This window comes from Budorcas taxicolor, chromosome 14 (genome assembly GCF_023091745.1).
Source record: "Budorcas taxicolor isolate Tak-1 chromosome 14, Takin1.1, whole genome shotgun sequence".
NCBI classification, from domain to species: Eukaryota; Metazoa; Chordata; class Mammalia; order Artiodactyla; family Bovidae; genus Budorcas; species Budorcas taxicolor.
This window is the reverse complement of record NC_068923.1, coordinates 75012455-75032196: the sequence shown is the minus strand read 5'-3', so window position 1 is coordinate 75032196 and position 19742 is coordinate 75012455. Positions and strand designations below refer to the sequence as shown.

Sequence of the window (19742 nt, the reverse complement as noted above, 5' to 3'; positions counted from 1 at the left end):
GACACATGCTCCTGCTAATCTGGAAGCAAGCAAACATCCATGCCAAGAACTGCCTATAAAAGCCCTGTGCAAGGGACTGCAGACAGCATTCAGGAGCTGAGAGTGGTCTCCAGCCGACAGTTATTGAAAAGACAAGGACCTCAATTCTATAGTACTCAGTTGCATCTGACTCTTTGTGATCCCATTGACGGTAGCCCACCAGGTTCCTCTGTCCATGTGATTTCCCAGGCAACAGTACTGGAGTGGGTTGCCACTTCCTTCTCCAGCAATCCTATATTGGAATTCTGCTAACAATCTGAATGGGCCTTGAAGGGTACCCTAAACTTTAGATGACACTGCAGCATTCTCAGCTTTACCATGCCCAGACTTCTGGCCGACAGAAATCTTGAAATAATAAATGCGGGCTGTCTTTTTGGGAAAACAAAGAACAAAATAAACAAAAAATAAACCCAAAGGAGCAGCATCATCCTCATTAAAATTACTTTCAAACAGAACTAACTTATTTTTTATTCTATGTGTGTACAACTTTTATTTATTGTAACTTTTTTTTCAAGAAGAGGGCATTAAAGTGAAAGTGAAAGTCACTCAAGAGGGCATTAAGTTTACTTGAAAATTCAGATTAGAAAAGCTTAACTTTGGGGGGTAATTCTCGAAGAAGAGTATTTTCAAGGCAGCAGGTTATTTATATGCAATTATTGTGTCTGTGTTTACATGCATTTTTCTGGAAATGAAGTCCATTGCTCTCATTAAATTCTCAAGAGTGGCCCATGATTCAAAAAATGTTTCAAATCACAGACATAACTAGAAGTCACATCCCAGCTTTCAAAATCTAAGTAAGAATCAACATAGATTTCTTCGAATTCTTTGAGTGGGAACACATATGCACCATATATACCTACTGTCCCCAACTCTAAACCTTACTCCATTTCCTCTCCTAGCAACTGGATTTCAATGTTTGCTTTTTGTTTTTATCAGTGGTTGGGGAATGTAAGGCAATTTTTAAAAATGATCTTATCTATTCTTTCATCTTTCCTATTTACAGGGGCAAGAAGAATTAAGGATAATTTTTAAATGAAAGCAAGACATGTAGGATATCCAGCTCTATTCATTTCTGATATATTTTTAATGAGAGAGATGGACAGAGATAAAGACTTTCAAAAAAGTATTTGTAAGATATTCTTGTGCAGATAATGACCAAATACTTCTCACTTAGATATTACTGAGATACGTTCAATTTTAAAAAAAGTACTTCTGTGATTCATCTACTGTTCATTGAAAAAATTTTATTATGTAAAACAGTGCTTTATGTATGGGGGCACCACGACCACAGATCATCAAGGGTACGTGTGCTTTGCGGTATGATTTTAACAGTACGAGAGACTGTTTCGTGTTGATCTATCAACAGCTATCAGTCTGTGGCCTGTACAGGCAGGATTTATCTGGACTGGAACAAGAAAACCAACAGGCCCACAGGAAGATTTCTTCCATGATCATAGCCTTGATTGTGTAGTCCTGCCCAACCGAGAGAACAAATTTCAAACTATTTGTGACAATGACAAGATTTTCATTTTCTTAGTTCTCCTGACTCTTCCTTAGTTTCCTTCATTGTCTGTCCCCAGCAGCTCATCCAAGACAGCATTTTCAACAACACTGCATTTCACAGATGTATCACTTCCAATAACATAGATTTTTAAAAAAGGATTATTTGTTTTAGAGCCATTTATGGTTTGTAACAAACTTAAGAGGACAATAAAGGGATTTCTCATATACCCTCTTCTATACACATGCGTGGCCTCCTCCATTATCAACATCACTCACCAATATGTACATTTGTTACTAAGGATGAAGTTACACGGTCAAATGATCATCACCCAAAGTCCACAGTTTACATGAGGGTTCTCTCTTGGTGTTGTACAGCCTATGTGTTTGAAGAAAGGCATAATGACATGTATCCACTGTTATAATGCCATATGGGACATTCTCATTGCTCTAAAAATCCTCTGTGCGTCACCTAACATGCCTCCCTCCTCTCTAACCCCTGTCTCCATCGTTTTGCCTTTCCTAGAATGTCATACCATTGGAATCATACAGTATGTAGCCTTTTCATATCAGCTTCTTTCAGTTAGTAATATATGTTTAAGGTTCCTCCATGTCTTTTCATGGCTCGATACCTGCTATCTTTTCATTACTCAATAATATTCCATCGTTTGGATGTATCACTGTTTATCCATTTACCTTCTGAAGGACATCTTGGTTGCTTCCAAAGTTTGGCAACTGTTAATAAAGCTGCCATAAACATCATGTGCAGGTTTTTATGTATATATAAGTTTTCAACTGTTTTGGGTAAATACCAAGGAGTATGATTGCTGGGTTGTATGGTAAGAGCATGTTTAATATTGTAAGAAACCATCAAACGACCAAACTGTCTTCCAAAGTGGCTGCACCATTTTGCATGCCCATCAGCAGTGTATGAGTGTTCTTCCGGGTCACATCCTCAACACCGTTTGGTGTTGTCAGTTTTCCAGATACTGGCCATTTTAATAGGTATGCAGTGGCATCTTGCTGTTGTTTTAATTTGCATTTCCTGGTGACATGATGTGGAGCATCTTTTCATAAGCTTTTTTGCCATCTTTGTATCTTCTTTGGTGATTTATTTGATAAGGTAATTTTTAAATGGGTTCTTTTTTTTGGTTTTGAGTTTTAAGAGTTCTTTTCATATTTTGGATAACAACCCTTTATCAGATATAACCTTTGCAAATATTTTTTCCAGGTCTGTGGATGGTCTTCTTATTCTCTTGATAATGTCTTCAATGGAGTAGAAATTTTAATTTTAATGAAGTCTAGCTTATCAATTATTTTCTTTCATGGATGGTGCCTTTGGTTTTATATCTAAAAAGTCATCACTTTATCCAAGGTCATCTAGATTTCCCCTATGTTACCTTCTAAAAATTTTACAGTTTCGCATTTTATGTTTACGTTTAAGAACCATTTTCAGTTAAGTTTTGTGAAGGGTGTAAGGTCTGTGTCTAGATTAATTATTTTGCATGTGGATATCCAGTTTTCCAGCACCGTGTGTTGAAGAGACTATCTTTGCTTCTTTGTCAAAGATCAATATATTTATGGGGGTTTATTTTTGTGTCTCTACTCTTCTATTGATTTATCTATTCTTTCACCAATAGTATGCTGTCTTTTTCTCCAGTCTTGAGATATAATTGATATGCAGTACTATATAAGTTTAAGTTATACAGCATAATGATTTGACTTACAAACATCATGAAAACTTATCACAGTGAACATCTGTCATCTCATATACACACAAAATAAAAGAAACTGAAAAAATAATTTTTTCCCTGTGATGTGAACTCTTAACAACTTTCATATATAACATATGGAAGTGTTAATTATACTTATCATGTGTACATTATTGTACTTATTATTGTACATCTGTAGAACTTATTTAAAACTGGAAGTTTGTATCTTTTGACTCAGTTCAGTTCAGTCACTCAGTCGTGTCCAATTCTTTGCTACCCCATGGACTGCAGCCCACTGGGCCTCCCTGTCCATCACCAACTCCCAGAGTTTACTCAAACTCATGTCCATTGAGTCGGTGATGCCATCCAACCATCTCATCCTCTGTCATTCCCTTCTCCTCCTGCCTTCAATCTTTCCCAGCATCGGGGTCTTTTCAAATCTTTTGACTGCCTTCATCCAAATTCCCCTCCCCCACCCTCTGCCAACAGTACCCTGTCTTGATCACTGTAGCTTTACACTGAGCCTTAAAGTCTGTAGTATTAGTCCTTCAGCTTCATTCTTCTTCAGTATTGTGTTGGCTATTCTAGGTCTTTTGCCTTTCCATACGAATTTTAGAATCAGTTTGTTGATATCCACAAAGTAACTTGCTGGAATTACACTGACTCTACAGAGAACGTTGGGAAGAACTAACATCTTGACCATATGGAATCTTCCTATCCATAAACATGGGATGTCTCTCCACTTATTTAGTTCTCTTTTAATTCATTCATCAGAGTTCTGCAGTTTTCCTCATATAGATCCTGCACACAGCTTTTTACATTTATATCTAAGTATTTATTTGAGGGGGCGGGTACTAATGCAAGCAGGACTGTATTTTTAATTTCAAATTCCACTTGTTTGTTGTTGGCATATAAGAAAGCAATTAACTTTCGTATATTTAACCTTGTGTCCCGAAACCTTGCTATAATATTTAGACTAGTTTCAGGTGTTCTTGTTAATCCTTTCAGATTTTCTACATAGATAATCATAAATTATTGTCTGCAGTTTTTTGAACTGTGAACAGTTTTTCAAACTGCAAATAGAAAGACAGCTTTATGTCTCCCTTCCCAATCTGTATACTTTTTCTTTTCTTACCTTTATGCATAGCAAAGACTTTCAGTATAATGTTTAAAAGGAGTGAAAGGGACATCTATTGATATGAGCATGTGATTTGTCTTTTTTTTATTTATTGATGTGATGGATTACATTAGTTGATTTTTAAATGTTGAACCAGACTAGTATGCCTGGGATACTATGAGCTACTTGGTCATAGCATAGAATTTTTTTATACTTGTGTTATATTTGCTAATATGTTGTTGAGGATTTTTGTGTCTATGTTCATGAGAGATATTGGTCTGTAGCTGTCTTTTCTTGTGATGTCTTAGTCTGGCTTTGGTATCAGGGGAATGCTGGCTTCATAGCATGAGTTAGAAGTAGTCCTTCTGCTTCTTTCTATCTTCTAAAAACCATTGTAGAGAATTGGTATAATTTCTTCCTTAAATGTTTGGTAGAATTCACCAGTGAACTTATTTGGGTCTGGTGTTTTCTGTTTTGAAAGATTATTAATTGTTGATTCAATTTTTTTAATAGATATAGGTCTATTTAGATCCTATATTTCTTCTATGAGTTCTGGCAGATAGTGTCTTCCAAGAACTTAGTCAGTTTCATCTAGATTATCAAATTTGTAGGCATAGCTGTTTATAGTATTCTTTTATCATCCTTTTAATTTACATGGGATCTATAGTGAGGTCTTTTTTTCATTTCTGATATTAGTGATTTGTGTCCTCTCTTTTTTTTTTCTTAGCTCACCTGGCTAAAGGTATATTGATTTTATGAATATTTTCAAACAATCAGCTTTTGTTTTCATTGACTTTCTCTACTGATTTCTTGTTTTCAATTTCATTGATTTCTGCTCTAATTCTTATCATTTCTTTTCCTCTCCTTATTTTGGATTTGACTGCTCTTTTTCTAGTTTCCTAAGGTAGAAGAATATTGATTTTCGATTTTCTTCTCTAATACATATATTTAATTCAATCAGTTTCCCTCTAGGCACTGCTTTCTCTGCAACCCACAAATTTTGATAAATTGTGTTTTCATTTTCATTTAGTTAAAAAAATTTTTTTAAATATTTATTTATTTGGCTGTGCCAGGTCTTAGTTATGGCATGTGGGATCTTCAGGCCTGGTCCCTAAAATCTTTGGTGTAATTATCATCAGATACAAATAATGCTGTGGATGGCTCCCAGACCCTAAAAGGCGGCAGAATCACAAGACACAAAAAGCGTTAAAATCTACCTCGTCAGCAGAACACACATTTTCCTCAAGCTCACATGGAACATTCACCAGGATAGACACATTCTGAGCGATAAAACACATCTGAAATCTACAAGAACAGAAATCATACAACGTTTGCTCTCAGGCCACAGAGGAATTAAGCTGGAAATCAACAACAGAAAGATTATAAGAAAATCCCCAAATATGCAAGGAGTAAAAAAACATGCTTCTAAATACCACCTGGTCAAAGAAGAAATCTCAGCTCTGGTGGTCCAGTGGCTAAGAACTCCATGCTCCCAGTGGAGGGGGCCCAGGTTCAAACCCTGGTCAGGCAACTAGAACCCCCATGCTGCAACTGAGAGCTTGCACGCCGCAACCAGGATCGAAGATCCTGCCTAAAAACGTTGGGTTTTCCAAGTCTGTAAGACATTAAAATTATGGATTTTCTCTATTCCTTTTCACTTTTTGTTACAAACTGGCCATTATTTCCCTTTGCTCATCTCTTTCTTGCGATAGTCTGTTAAATGCAGCCAGTAACAGTCAATAGACACTACTAATCAGCCAACAGACACTACTAAGCAGCCAATAGACACTACCAATCAGCCAATAGACATTACTAATGTTCATTTTCCAATTTCTTCCCACAGAGCTGCAAGTTCAACAGGCACACCGTCTGCCTCCAAGATACAACAGATGTCATATTACCAAAATTTTTGCCATTGTCAGACATGGCTTTCTAGACATCAGCATGCCATATCTGTTTCTTGCTGCCTGCTATGTGATGCCACAGTTTTGAGGTTTTTTTAAAAAGAATATTTCCAAGTCTGTATTACCTGGGATGAGAAATGCTGGTAATTATAACAAACAACCCCCAAAACTCAGTGAGTTGACCCAATAAAATATTTCTAGCTGACACCACCGTCCCGTGTGGGTTAGTAGAGGTGCTCTCCATACCAGGCAGTTATTCAGGGAGTGGGCTCCTTCTGTCTGGGACTCCAACAGCCGTCTTCTAGGGCCTCACATTCCATCCCTGAGTCCTCTGCCTTTGGGGACATATAAGAGAGAGGGTTTGAAATAGTTTACAAGATATTTTAAAGGCCATATCTGAACACAGCACATAGCACTCTGATGTACATTTCATCAACTAGAATTCATTCCCATGTCCTGGTGCAAGGGGAACCGTGTAAGCATTCTTTTCTTTTCTTTTTTTTTTTAAGTATGCATTCGGCTGTGCCAGGTCTTAGTTGCAGCATGTGCGATCTTTAGGTGTGGTATGTGATATCTAGTTCCCTTATCAGGGATGGAACCTGGGCTCCCTGCATTGGGACCATGGGGTCTTAGCCACTGTACGTCCAGGGAAGTCCCCTGCATTTGGACATTTGTTGAGGAAAGACATGGTGCTGTAACCAGGGCTTGCTAAGGAGAGCGGCTCTTTGTCCTTGCATTACGTATTTGTGGAAACCAGATTTACTGGAATTCCTTTCTATCTTCTGTAGATTCTTGTCTCTTCTCTTGCTGGTAGGTTGACGCTGATCACTTCCTGTTGCTATGCATGTACCAGTCCGCACAGTCCGCGTCTTGCTTCTGTGCAGCGTATCTTATTTTACTGTGCTTCACTTCATTGTACAGATAATGCATTTCTTACAAATTGAAAGTCTGTGGCAACTCTGCTTTGTCAGATGATGGTTAGAATTTTTTATCAATGAAGTCTTTTTCATTCAGGGACCTATTTTTTTTTTCAGATATATTGCTATGTACACTGAAAAGACTATATGTTATAAACATAACTTTTATATCCACTGGGAAACCGGAAATTTTGTGTGACTTGTTTTATTGTGATATTCACTTTATCGCCAGGATCTGAAACCAAATTCACAACATCTCCAATGCATGCCTGTAGTTCCAATATGCTCAGAAATGAGAAGCCAGGTAACACGCTTGTTAGAATTGTGTGCAGTGCAAGACTACATGTGCTGTGAGTCAGGACCCAGTAGATAATCTTTACTTCCTTAGGGAATAAAAATACCCGACTTCTTATAACTATTTTATTTTGTCAAAGCTGTGTGTTTCTTAGCTGTGTTCCTAAGAGGTTACAGATTGCTGGTCTCTGGAGAAGTGAGAAGTTGTAAACAGGTAAAATTTTTATTTTAAAGTAGGGCTATATCGGCAGATGATTTTTGATTTTTGGAAACTACAGATGCAGTTACTTAGTTCTGAGTCCTTGGGGGCCACAGCAAGTGGGTACACTAAGAAAACTTTTAACCCTGGCTTTGCTGGTGGGTTTTCACACTGTGGAAACTTCCCTGATGGCTCAGACGGTAAAGCATCTGTCTACAATGCAGGAGACCTGGGTTCGATCCCTGGGTCGGGAAGATCCCCTGGAGAAGGAAATGGCAACCCACTCCAGCACTATTGCCTGGAAAATCTCATGGACAGAGGAGCCTGGTAGGCTACAGTCCATGGGGTCGCAGAGTCGGACACGACTGAGCGACTTCACTTCACTTTCACACTATATGGTTACAACTGAGTCGGACTTTAGAATGAATCTCCGCACATTCATGGATTTCTCTCCATATTTTGGGCGGAAATTAAGAGAAGAGTGGCTTGGTAACTAGAATCTCTGCTAGCTTCAGAGACACTGGAGCCTCCTACCGTTTTGATCTCTGGCAAATTGATGTGATTTATTTTTAATATTTATACTTCCCCTGCCAAGGGCATGCTATTTGCTTGGACTTGTGATCTCTTTGCCATAATATTTATTCTGTATTAAAACACAGACTCCATGGATGAATTAATCATTCTTGGACCTGAACATTAAGCATGCTGGTGAGTCAGATCACATTTTTTGTGAGATGCTGGAAATGCAGAGGGTTGCTTCCTTATGGATCCTACTCTTACAGACAGATATAGTCATCAAATAAAAAAATCTCTAAATACTTAAAAATGACAGCATGTAGAGCTCAGTCAGGAGTTGGGGTGGTCACCTATAATTAGTATTACAGATCTTTATTCATTGTTAGTTCCAGTAACAGAAATTGCTCTCTCCCCCTTATTACTCATTCTCCCTTTCTTTCTCAGTGATAGAACAAATGGACACTTGGCCAGTTAGAACTACCACTATCTTATCCAGCCTTCCTTGCAATTAACAGTAGCCACGTAACTTCACTTACTGACTGACTTCCAGGTCAGGCTGGAGGGAAGGAACAGTCACAAACAATTTCAAGGAAGTCTCAATATAGGTATTCCCTCATGGTTCAGCTGGTAAAGAATCTGTCTGCAATGCAGGAGACCCGGGTTTGATCCGTGGGTTGGGAAGATTCCCTGGAGAAGGGAATGGCTACCCACTCCAGTATTCTGGCCTGGAGAATCCCATGGACACAGTCCATGGGTTGCAAAGAGTCGGACACAACTGAGCAATTTTCACTCTAATATGGGTGAAGGATATGTCCTACTTCAGGCTTCCCTGGTGGCTCAGCGGTAAAAGAATCTGCCTGCAATGCAGGAGACCTGGGTTCGATCCCTGGGCCGGGAAGAATTCCTGGAGAAGGGCATGACAACCCACTTCAGTATTCTTGCCTAGAGAATCCCATGGATAGAGAAGCCTGGCAGACTGCAGTCCACAGAGTCGCACAGAGTCAGACACGACTGAAACGACTAAGCAGCTGCAGCATATCCTATTTCTTTCTGAACCATAACACGAAATCCATATGCTGAGAATGGAAAAGCAAGAGGATGAAAGGAACGCAGATGCCTGCTCAGCGTAGAGCCGCCATGCCAGTGCTGGACGGCCCCTCCAGACTTTTATACAGAGGGGCAATACATCACTATCTTGTTTAAGTCACTGTAACTCTGATTTTTCAGTCACTTGCAGCTGCTCTAATCCTGATAAAGTCCCCATCTTTAGAATGAATGCCTTGGATGAGGCTGAGAGAGAGCTTTTCTCTCTTCCTAATACACATGAACTCAGGATGGGGAGGCCAGACTCAAGGACTTTCAGTGCAACTGCTGACCAATTACCGGCTGAGATCTACTTAAAACTCAGCCTCTGAAGGTGAAATTTCTTCTCTTACCAATTACCAAGGAATCACCGATAAGATAAAAAACAGTTCTACCTGCAGAGTGTTCTGGTAAAGATGGCAGACACTCTCCAAACACCTACAACTGACAACTCCAAACATCTACGACACCTAGCCTGAGGATACAGACATGATTAAAATATCACCAGATTTGAAGCTTATTATAAATTTCCCCTCACCTAAAAAAAGTAAGAATTATAAATCCCAGGGGGAGGATGTGAATCTGGCTGTCAGAGACAAGGATGAAGGTAGATTCTGAGGACAGTAGGCAAGGATATAAACTCAATGACTGAGGTTGTGAAGGCAAAGCTCCCACTTGAGATGCGGGTGACTCCCACAGATTTCCAAAACAAGTCAACTTGCTCAGATCCTTCTCTGACTGCAACCTGGTCATTGTGCCTCATTTTAAATAGTCGGTCAAAAATTTCAAGCTGAATAAATGCTTAAAGGAGATTCCCAGCTTCCAGAGTTACCTGGAGGGACACCAAAACAGTAGACTCAGATGATTATCAACCTAGTCACCTTCGTGAGTGCCATGGAAATGATACTCTCTGCTTTGACCCAGCACGTGGGTTTTGTTCATTTTTCAAAATGGCAAATGAGTGACTTCAGCTTCCAGGAAAGTAAAATAAATGTACTTTTTCCTATTCTTCCCACTCGTGTTCCAACTGCTTGCGACCCCATGGACTGTAGCCCACCAGGCTCCTCAGTCCATTCAGTTCAGTTCAGTTCAGTCACTCAGTTGGGTCTGATTCTTTGTGACACCATGGACTTCAGCACGCCAGGCCTCCCTGTCCATCACCAACTCCCGGAGTCCACCCAACCCATGTCCATTGAGTCAGTGATGGCATCCAACCATCTCATTCTCTGTTGTCCCCTTCTCCTCCTGCCTTTGATCTTTCCCACCATCAGGGTCTTTCTGAATGAGTCAGCTCTTTGCATCAGGTGGCTAAAGTATTGGAGTTTCAGCTTCAACATCAGTCCTTCCAATGAACACTCAGGACTGATTTCCTTTAGGATGGACTGGTTGGATCTCCTTATAGTCCAGGGGACTCTCAAGAGTCTTCTCCAACACCACAGTTCAAAAGCATCAATTCTTCAGTGCTCAGCTTTCTTTATAGTCCAACTCCCACATCCATACATGACTACTGGAAAAACCATAGCCTTGACTAGACAGACCTTTGTTGGCAAAGTAATGTCTCTACTTTTTAATATGCTGTTTAGGTTGGTCATAGCTTTTCTTCCAAGGAGTAAGCCCCAGACCATGGAATTTAAGAATACTAGAATGGGTTCCCCCTCCAGGGGATCTTCCCAATCCAGGGATCAAATCTGCATGTCCTGAGTCTCCTGCCTTGGCAGGCAGATTCTGTACCACTGTGCCAGCTGGGAAGCCCCCATTCTCCCCACTAAGGACAATGCAAAACCCTGAACATTATATGCGAAACACGTATAAGAAGACTGAGAAATGGAGAGCAGAAGGCAGACCAGTTGAGGACACTGAGACCCAAAGAACACCGTCGTGGTGAGCTTCCCGAGTTCCTCTTAGCCTCGAATATCTCAGACATGAAGCTAAAGAAGCTAGCAACGTAGAAATGCCAACAATCTGAAGAAAAACAACAACAACAACAACAACAAACCCAACAAAAGCCTGTTCTTCTAGTCAAAGAACCAGAAAAGAGGCAGCCTGGTAGGGAGAGAAAGATTTCAGTTGAAAACTACTCAGCTGCGGCCAAACCTCATAGAATTGTATCCCCATCCCCACCAATGACAGCAGAGGTTACATGGGGAACCTAGATGTCCACCCTCACAAGCTGGTAATGTAAACTGTGAATGTAAAATGTAAACGTCACTGCCAGGGTGGTGTGAGAGAGGGCAGAATAGGGGGCAGACCCCCTTCGTGGAATCAACAGAGATCACTTGGGGAGCCGGGACTGACATCCCTACTGACCGTAATACCCTACCCACCCTTTCCTTCCCAATGGAGTGATGTCAGGGGAGGCCTGGGGGAGAGTCAGAAATGTCATACTGCCCAGCTGTAACAAGACCACTCCCCACCCCGTGGTGTCAGGGGAGGCCACACATGGGGCAGTACTGAGGTACCTCTCTCTCTCCCAGAAAGAGAGGTTCCAGTGTGCGCCTGGTAGAAAGCTGAACTCCTTCCCCACCCCAGCAGAACTGAGGAGCACCTTCCCTCATCAGGTGTCAACAAAGCTGGGTGGGAAATATGGCTTTCTACCCCCACTTGGCAGTAATGAGGTAGTACCCTCATGCCCCTGACAGAACAAAGTCAGAAAAAGTCAGCTAAAGCAGAAGGTTTAATAAGACCCAAAGTCTCAAAATATCCGCACATACCAGGTTTAAACAAACAAATAAAAACTACTCATCACACCAAAACACAGGAAGATCCAAACTGAATGGAAAAAGATAATCAAGATGACAGAGATGTCCAAATGGTCTGACAAAGGTGTTAAAGAAGCCACGATAAAATGCTTCAGTAAGCAATGAAGAATGTCTTGAAACAAACAAACAAACAAACAAAACCAACTCAGCCAAGACAGAGAAAATCTTATCAAAAGATTGAAGACATAAAGAAGAAGAACCCAATAAAAACTTTACAATTGAAAAATGCAGTAACAGAAAAGAAAAAACTCAGTGGATGAGGAATAAAGGAACAAATCAGTAAACTTGAAGTTAGGAAAATAGGAATGACCCAATCTGAACAACAGGGAGAAAATAGACCGGAGGGGGAAAAAATGAGCAAAGCCTCAGGGACCCGTGGGACTGTTACAAGGGATCTAATATTGGTACCATCAGATTCTTAGAAGAGGAGAAACAGAACAGCACTGAGAAAGTATTGGATTGTTTGATAAACAAAAACACATCATCACTATACCCAGTATGAAATAGATCACTGGGAAAACTTTATATCCATCAAGGAAACGGAATTTTTAATTAAAAGATCCCTCAAAGAAATCTCTGGATACAAATGGAGTTTCACTGGAGAATTCTCCCAAACGTTGAAGGAAAAATTAACATCAGTTCTACATGATCTCTTCTAGAAAACTGAGCTTTTCCCAATGCAGTTTATAAAGCTAGTATTACCCTGATATCTGTAGGGGATTTGAGGGATGATCAAGAAAAATGATATAATCACAAAGATAACAACAATGTAAGCTTTTTTAGGCTGTGCTTGAACAGGATTGCATGTGAGGGTCTCGGTATGAGACCAACCAGAGGCTTATGGCAAGAGGCCCACCATCCAGAAGGGGAGGGGGGCAAAGGAACTCCCAGAGGAAAAGGTGAACAGAATGGCTTACATGTCTACATGATGTCACTCAGCAACACAGTGGAGAGTGTCTGGGTCAGAGAATTCTGAAAGGCAGCAGCTTGCAGTCTTATAACCACAAAGCTGTATCTTATCAAAGGCCAGCAGATGCCAGATTAGGTTTCAGGGGATATGCAAAGCAGAGAAGCCCTAAATGGCCTAATGTTTGCTTGCTGGAACCATTTTTAAGATAACTGGATATTGGATGTGTAAAACTTTGAGTTTGGTGCAAATCGGCTTTTGAACTAATTGGTCTCAGCCTGCAGTGAAGAAATTAACAGCCTATGGGGCCAATACACAGAGGTCATCTCTGACTCATTTGTATAACACCAGACAAAGACAGTACAAAAAAGAGAGAGAAAATATAAAATTCTTTATGAATATAGACACAAAAAGTCCTTAACAAAAAATAAGCAAGGAGAATCCAGCTACATATAAAGTTATTTATATGGTGGAGGTTTAGTCACGTCTGACTCTTGCAACCCCAGAGACTGTAACCTGCCAGGCTCCTCTGTCAATGGGATTCTCCAGGCAAGAATACTGGAGTGGGTTGCCATTCCCTTCTCCAGGGGATCTTCCCAACCCAGGGATCGAACCCAGGTCTCCTGGATTGGAGGCAGATTTTTTACCAACTGAGCTACGAGGGATGCCCCCCAAATTATTGATATACCATGATCAAATGGAGTAATACCAGAAATGCAGCGCTGTTCAATACTCAAATAGCAATCAATGTAATCTACCATATTAATGGGCTAAAGAAGCAAAAATCACAGGATCATATAAACTCATGTGAAAAGAGCATCTGACAAAAGTCAGTATCCATTATGGTAAAAAGCTCTCAGAAAAAAGCAGTAGGAATAGAGGAAAACTTTCTAAAACTTACAAAGAACATCAACAGAACATCTGCAGCTAACATACTTAACGGTAAAAGACTAAATACTTTTGCCCTAAGATAAGAAACAGGCAAAGATATCTAATTTGCCAATTTTACTCAACATAATGGTAGAAGTTCTAGCCAGTGCAATAAGGCAACTGAAGGGAAAAATGGCATACAGATTTGAAAGGAAAAAACAAAATGATTTATAGATAATGTAATCACCTACATAGAAAATCCTAAGGAATTCATCCCTGGACCCCCACCCCCCAAAAACTCCTAGAAATAATAAGTGAATTCATCAAGATTGCCAGGTGTGGGCTTCCCTGGTGGCTCAGTGGTAAAGAATCTGCCTGCCAGTAAAGGCAACACAAGTTTGATCCCTGGTCTGGGAAGATCTCACATGCTGCAGAGCAAGTAAGCCCATAAGCCACAACTACTGGGCCTGTGCTCTAGCATTGGGATTCGCAAGTACTGAGCCCACACGCCACAACTGCTGAAGCCCATGTGCCCTAGAGCCTGCACTCCACAGCAAGAGAAGCCTTCGCAATGAGAAGCCCGTGCACCATTACTAGAGAGTAGCTCCTATTCTCAGCAACTAGAGAAAAGCCCAGCCCATACAGCAACAAACAGCCAGCACAGCCAAAAATGAATAAATACATACATTTTAAAAAAAACTATCAGATGTAAAATAAACACAAAAATCATTGCATTTCTATACATCAGCAATGAACTTGTGAAAACCAAAATTTAAAAATGTAATACCATTTAAGATCACTCAAAAAATGAAATTCTTCGGATGTCCCTGGTGGTCCAGTGGTTAGGAATCCACCCTGCAACTCAGGGGATGAGGGTTAGATCCCTGGTCAGGGAGCTAAGATCCCGCATGCCCACCTGCTGAGCCCGTGGACCACAACTATTGAGCTTGTGTGCCGCAACTAGAGAGTCCACATGCTGCAACGAAGAGCTACAGAGCCATTAAATAAATAAATGAGTATTTTTAAAAAATGAAATTCTTGGCTATAAATCTGATAAAACATGTACAGGACTTGAGTGCTGAAAATGAAAAAATGATAATGAAAGAAATCAAAGATCTAATAAATGGAGACATACTGTGTTCATGGATTGCAAGATTCGACCTATTAAAGAGGTCAATTCTCAGCAAATTGATAGACAGGTTTAATGCAATTCCCATCAAAATCCCAGAAAGATTTGCAGATTTTACTAGGTTATTATAAAATTTATGTGGAAAGACAGAGGCGCTAAAATAGCTAAAGCAATTTTGATAAAGAAGAATCAACTGGGAAGATCATTCTACCCAACTTCAAAATTGTGTGGCATTGCAGAGGAAGGGACTTAGATCAATGGAACAGACTAGAGAAGCAACAAATAGTACCACACAAATATGCCCAACTGATTTTGACAAAGGTAGAATTCAATGGGAGGAAGATTTTAAGCAAATGGTTCTAGAGCGCATTGGACGTCATAGACCAAAAAAATGGGACTCAAATGTCACACCTTATATGAAAAAATTACTCAAAATAGATCACAGACTTAAAATGTAAAGCTATAAAACTTTCAGAATGAAAATATGAGAAAATTTTCAGAATCTAAAACTAGAGTATCCAGACTTGACACCAAAACCAAGATCTGTAAAATGAAAAATTAAAAATTGAATCTTATCAAAATTCAACATTTTGCTCTGTGAAATAAGAGGATGGAAAGAGAAGCTACAAACAAGAAGAAAATATTTGCAAACCACATATCTGACTAAGGACTAGGATGTAGAACATACTAAGAATTCTCAAAACACAACAGTAAACCATAGCTGATTCATGTCAATGTATGGCAAAAGCCACCACAATATTGCAAAGTAATTAGCCTCCAATTAAAATAAATTAATTAATTAAAAACAACAACAATAAAGAAAACCATGCAATTCAACTAGAAAAAAAAGGGCTGAAGATATGAAGAGACATTTCATTCAAGAGCATATACAAATGGTAAATAACTACCTGAAAAGATGTTCAACATCATTATTCATCAGAGAAATGCAAACTAAAATCACAATGAAAAAAATAACTACAATGAGATATTGCTAATACCTATCAAAATGTCTAATGAGAAATAGTGACGATACCAAATGCTGGCAAAGATGTGCAGAAACTCAATCACTACTGCTGGGAATGCAAAGCGGTACAGCCACTCTATAAAACAATTTGGCAGTTTATTAAAAGACTAAACATGCAACCACCATATGACCCAGCTACTGCATTCCTGGGCACTTACCCCAGAGAAACGAAAATGTATATTCACACAAAAACTTAGAAACAAATATTTTTAGCAGCTTTGTTTATAGCTGTCCAACTGGTGGCTCAGACGGTAAAGCATCTGCCTGCAATGCGGGAGACCCGGGTTCGTTTCCTGGGTTGGGAAGATCCCCTGGAGAAGGAAATGGCAATCCACTCCAGCACTCTTGCCTGGAAAATCCCATGGACAGAGGAGCCTGATAGGCTACAGTCCATGGGGTCGCAAAGAGTCAGACACGACTGAGCGACTTCACTCACTCACTCAAAATTGGAAATAACTCCTTTGTCCTTGAATGGGTAAACAGTTCAGCAAACCGTGGTACATACATCCATGACATGGAATACTACTCAGCAACTGAAAAAAAAAACAAAAAAAAACGGATAGACGTAACAACTTAGATGAATCTCCACAGGATTACGTTTGAGTGAAAAAAAGTCAGTCCCCAAAGGTTACATGGGGCTTTCCAGATGGCTCAGCAGGTAAAGAACCTGCCTGCAATGCAGGAGACACAGGAGACATGAGTTTGATCCCTGGGTCGGGAAGATCCCCTGCAGGAGGGCATGGCAACCCACTCCAGTATTCTTGCCTGGAGAATCACATGGACAGAGGATCCTGGGGGGGCTACAGTCCGCGGGGTCACAAAGAGTCAGACATGACTGAGCGACTAACACTAACTAAAGGTTACGTACGGTATGACTATTTACATAAGATTCTTGAAAGGACAAAATTATAGAAATGAAGAATTGATTACTGGTTGCCAGGAATTAAGGAGTGGCGGGAGTGGGGGGATGTGGGTGTGGCTACGAAAACGTTTCCTGACTTATTTATGTCAATATCCAGGTTGCAATCTCACACTATAAGTTTGCAACATGTTACCGCTGGGGAAAACTGGGGAAAGGGACACAGGATCTCTCAATATTATTTCTTAAAACTGCATATGAATCTACAGCTGTCTCAAAACATAAAGCTTAAGTTAAAAAAGTGGAAAACTCTTTTCTTTGCTTGATTACAGATCTATTAATTTGTTACATGTTGCAGGCAAAAGGTGGCCAGTTTTGACTTTATAAAACAGAAAGAGACTCAAGAGAATGAACTTACGGTTGAGGAGAAGGAATATTGTTCAGGAGTCTGGGACTGACATATACACGCTGCTATATTTAAAATGGAGGACCAATAAGAACTTACTCTATAACACATGGAACTCTGCTCAATGTCATGTGGCAGCCTGGATGGGGAAGGAATTTGGGGGAGAATGGATACATGTGTATATATAAGGCTGAGTCCCTTCTCTGTTTATCTGAAACAATCATAACACTGTTAAACAGCTGTACCCCAACACAAAATTTAAAGTTTTTTTTTTAAAGAGAACAAATCAGTATTTATGTATCTACTCCACCACAGTAATAATACAAATGACTGAAGGAAATCAAATATCTCATTATCATTGTTTAAAAAGAATGTTAAATCTGGGATTTCCAGGCCAGAACTTAACATGAGGAACCACGGGTTCAGGACTAACTATTAAATATTCCACTATAAGCCACTATTAGATTCTTTGCTACCTGAAGGAGAGATCTACCCGTAGCAATATAAACGATGGTTCTTACAGGCTTTTCCTTGGGTTGTGACTTTATGGACTTCAACTGTGTCCAGTCTAAGTTTAAACATCAGTTAATAATCTCTGATAGGATAAAACTGAAGTTTGTCCGCTCCTCCTTTAGACACAGATCATAATCATATTTTACTGCTTTTGAGTCAGCTGGATGCATCACTGCTGGTTGTAGAGAATGAAAGACACATTTCTCTTACAGGCAGATTACACACGTGCGTTAACCATGACCCAGGAGTAGTCTTAACAGGCATTTGGTCCTAATGGCTAATTATTCCCCAAAAGAATAGCTTCAGGTCAATTATTCAAAAGCCAAATTCACTGTTTTGAGTAGATATCCCTCAACTTTTTTACTAGCTTGTCTAAGTAATCCCATAAAACTGGTAAGCTCATTTATATAAGGTCCAAGATTTATGCAGCAGAGTGACAGGGGGCATGATCTGCTGGGCCCAGAGACAAGCAGGTGTGCCTTTCCAGGCAAGACAGTCAGATTGTTTGGGAGGCTGTTATCCAGGCTGTCACACCTGTCACCTTTGGCAATTTCCCATGGTCTGCTGGGTGGGCCTTGGTCTTGAAAGTGAAAGTCGCTCAGTCCTGTCTGATTCTTTGCGACCCTAAGGAATTCTCTAGGTCACAATACTGGAGTGGGTAGCCGTTCCCTTCTCCAGGGGATCTTCCCAACCCAGGAATCGAACCAGGGTCTCCTGCATGGCAGGCAGATTCTTTACCAACTGAGCTACCAGGGAAGGCCCTTGGTCTTACAGGCTTAGAAACCTAATTTTGTCAGTTACACTCACCTTAATCAGGTACCTGCAATTAGACGTAAAATCTAAACAACAATGCATTGACTGACTGAGAGACCTGTTCCATACACGCTTTCATCAGTGTTTTGAGCCTATGAAGATGTTATTCTCTGAGAACCAGGAAATGAAGGTGCCCACTGTGACTCAAGCTACACAATCAAAACATGATAAAGACTGTAGACTGGAACCCTAAGTGGGCCTGGGCAGCATTTTCTCCCTCTAATCAAGTTGTGTGGGAAGCCACCTCCTAAAAATTAAATTCATTGGCAATATCAAAAATAGCAGTTATGATGGGAAAACATGACATTCATATTCTTCATACAAAATTTCTCTGTAGGAACACTGACCTGAGAAGCCAGAGTAAGCAAGAGGTTATAAACATGGAATCAGAGCAAGAGGACTGGGATCATTAGAGTATTTCAAGGTGTTAGGCACACCTAGCACAATACTCCCAGGGACGGGGGAGCCTGGTGGGCTGCCGTCTATGGGGTCGCACAGAGTCAGACACGACTGAAGCTACTTAGCAGCAGCAGCAGCAGCACAATACAGCCTGCTCACATTAGGGAGGTTCTAACCTAGGGATCTGAACATTTACAGTCACTTGGTGACAGTCCTCTGCTTCTACCCCTACTGGGGAATGTCCTTTACAGACCAAAGGAGAAAAAAAGGCATGATTCAAAAACTGTGGTCTAAGGTGAGTCTGAGTGAACTCTGGGAGTTGGTGATGGACAAGGAGGCCTGGCGTGTTGCAATTCATGGGGTCGCGAAGAGTCGGACACGACTGAGCAACTGAACTGAACTGAACTGAAGGTTTCTGATCCCCTAGGCAGCACCCTTTAGCTGGATACACACTTCCCTTCATGCTTTTTCTATGATAGTAAAGCTCTGTCTGGGTAGCATTCTTTCTTTAAGGTGATTTTGGGTATTTGTACTTCAGTTCATTATGTGTTGATATTATAGTTTAGCTCTCAGAGGACCATCTTACTCCAGACTTGTGGGATTCAGCTTCAGTTCAGTTCAGTCGCTCAGTCATGTCCGACTCTTTGTGACCCCATGAATCGCAGCACGCCAGGCCTCCCTGTCCATCACCAACTCCTGGAGTTCACCCAAACTCACATCCATCAAGGCAGTGATGCCATCCAGCCATCTCATCCTCTGTCTTCCCCTTCTTCTCCTGCCCC

The 19742-nt window shown here is 40.5% G+C and overlaps 1 non-coding gene across 1 annotated transcript; it reads right to left on the bottom strand.

The window, feature by feature from the left end:
* Nucleotides 1–18432: 18432 nt before the first annotated feature.
* On the bottom strand, nt 18433–18504 carry TRNAG-GCC (transfer RNA glycine (anticodon GCC)). The gene has a single exon. It is a non-coding gene; the product is annotated as a tRNA-Gly (tRNA).
* Nucleotides 18505–19742: the final 1238 nt, after the last annotated feature.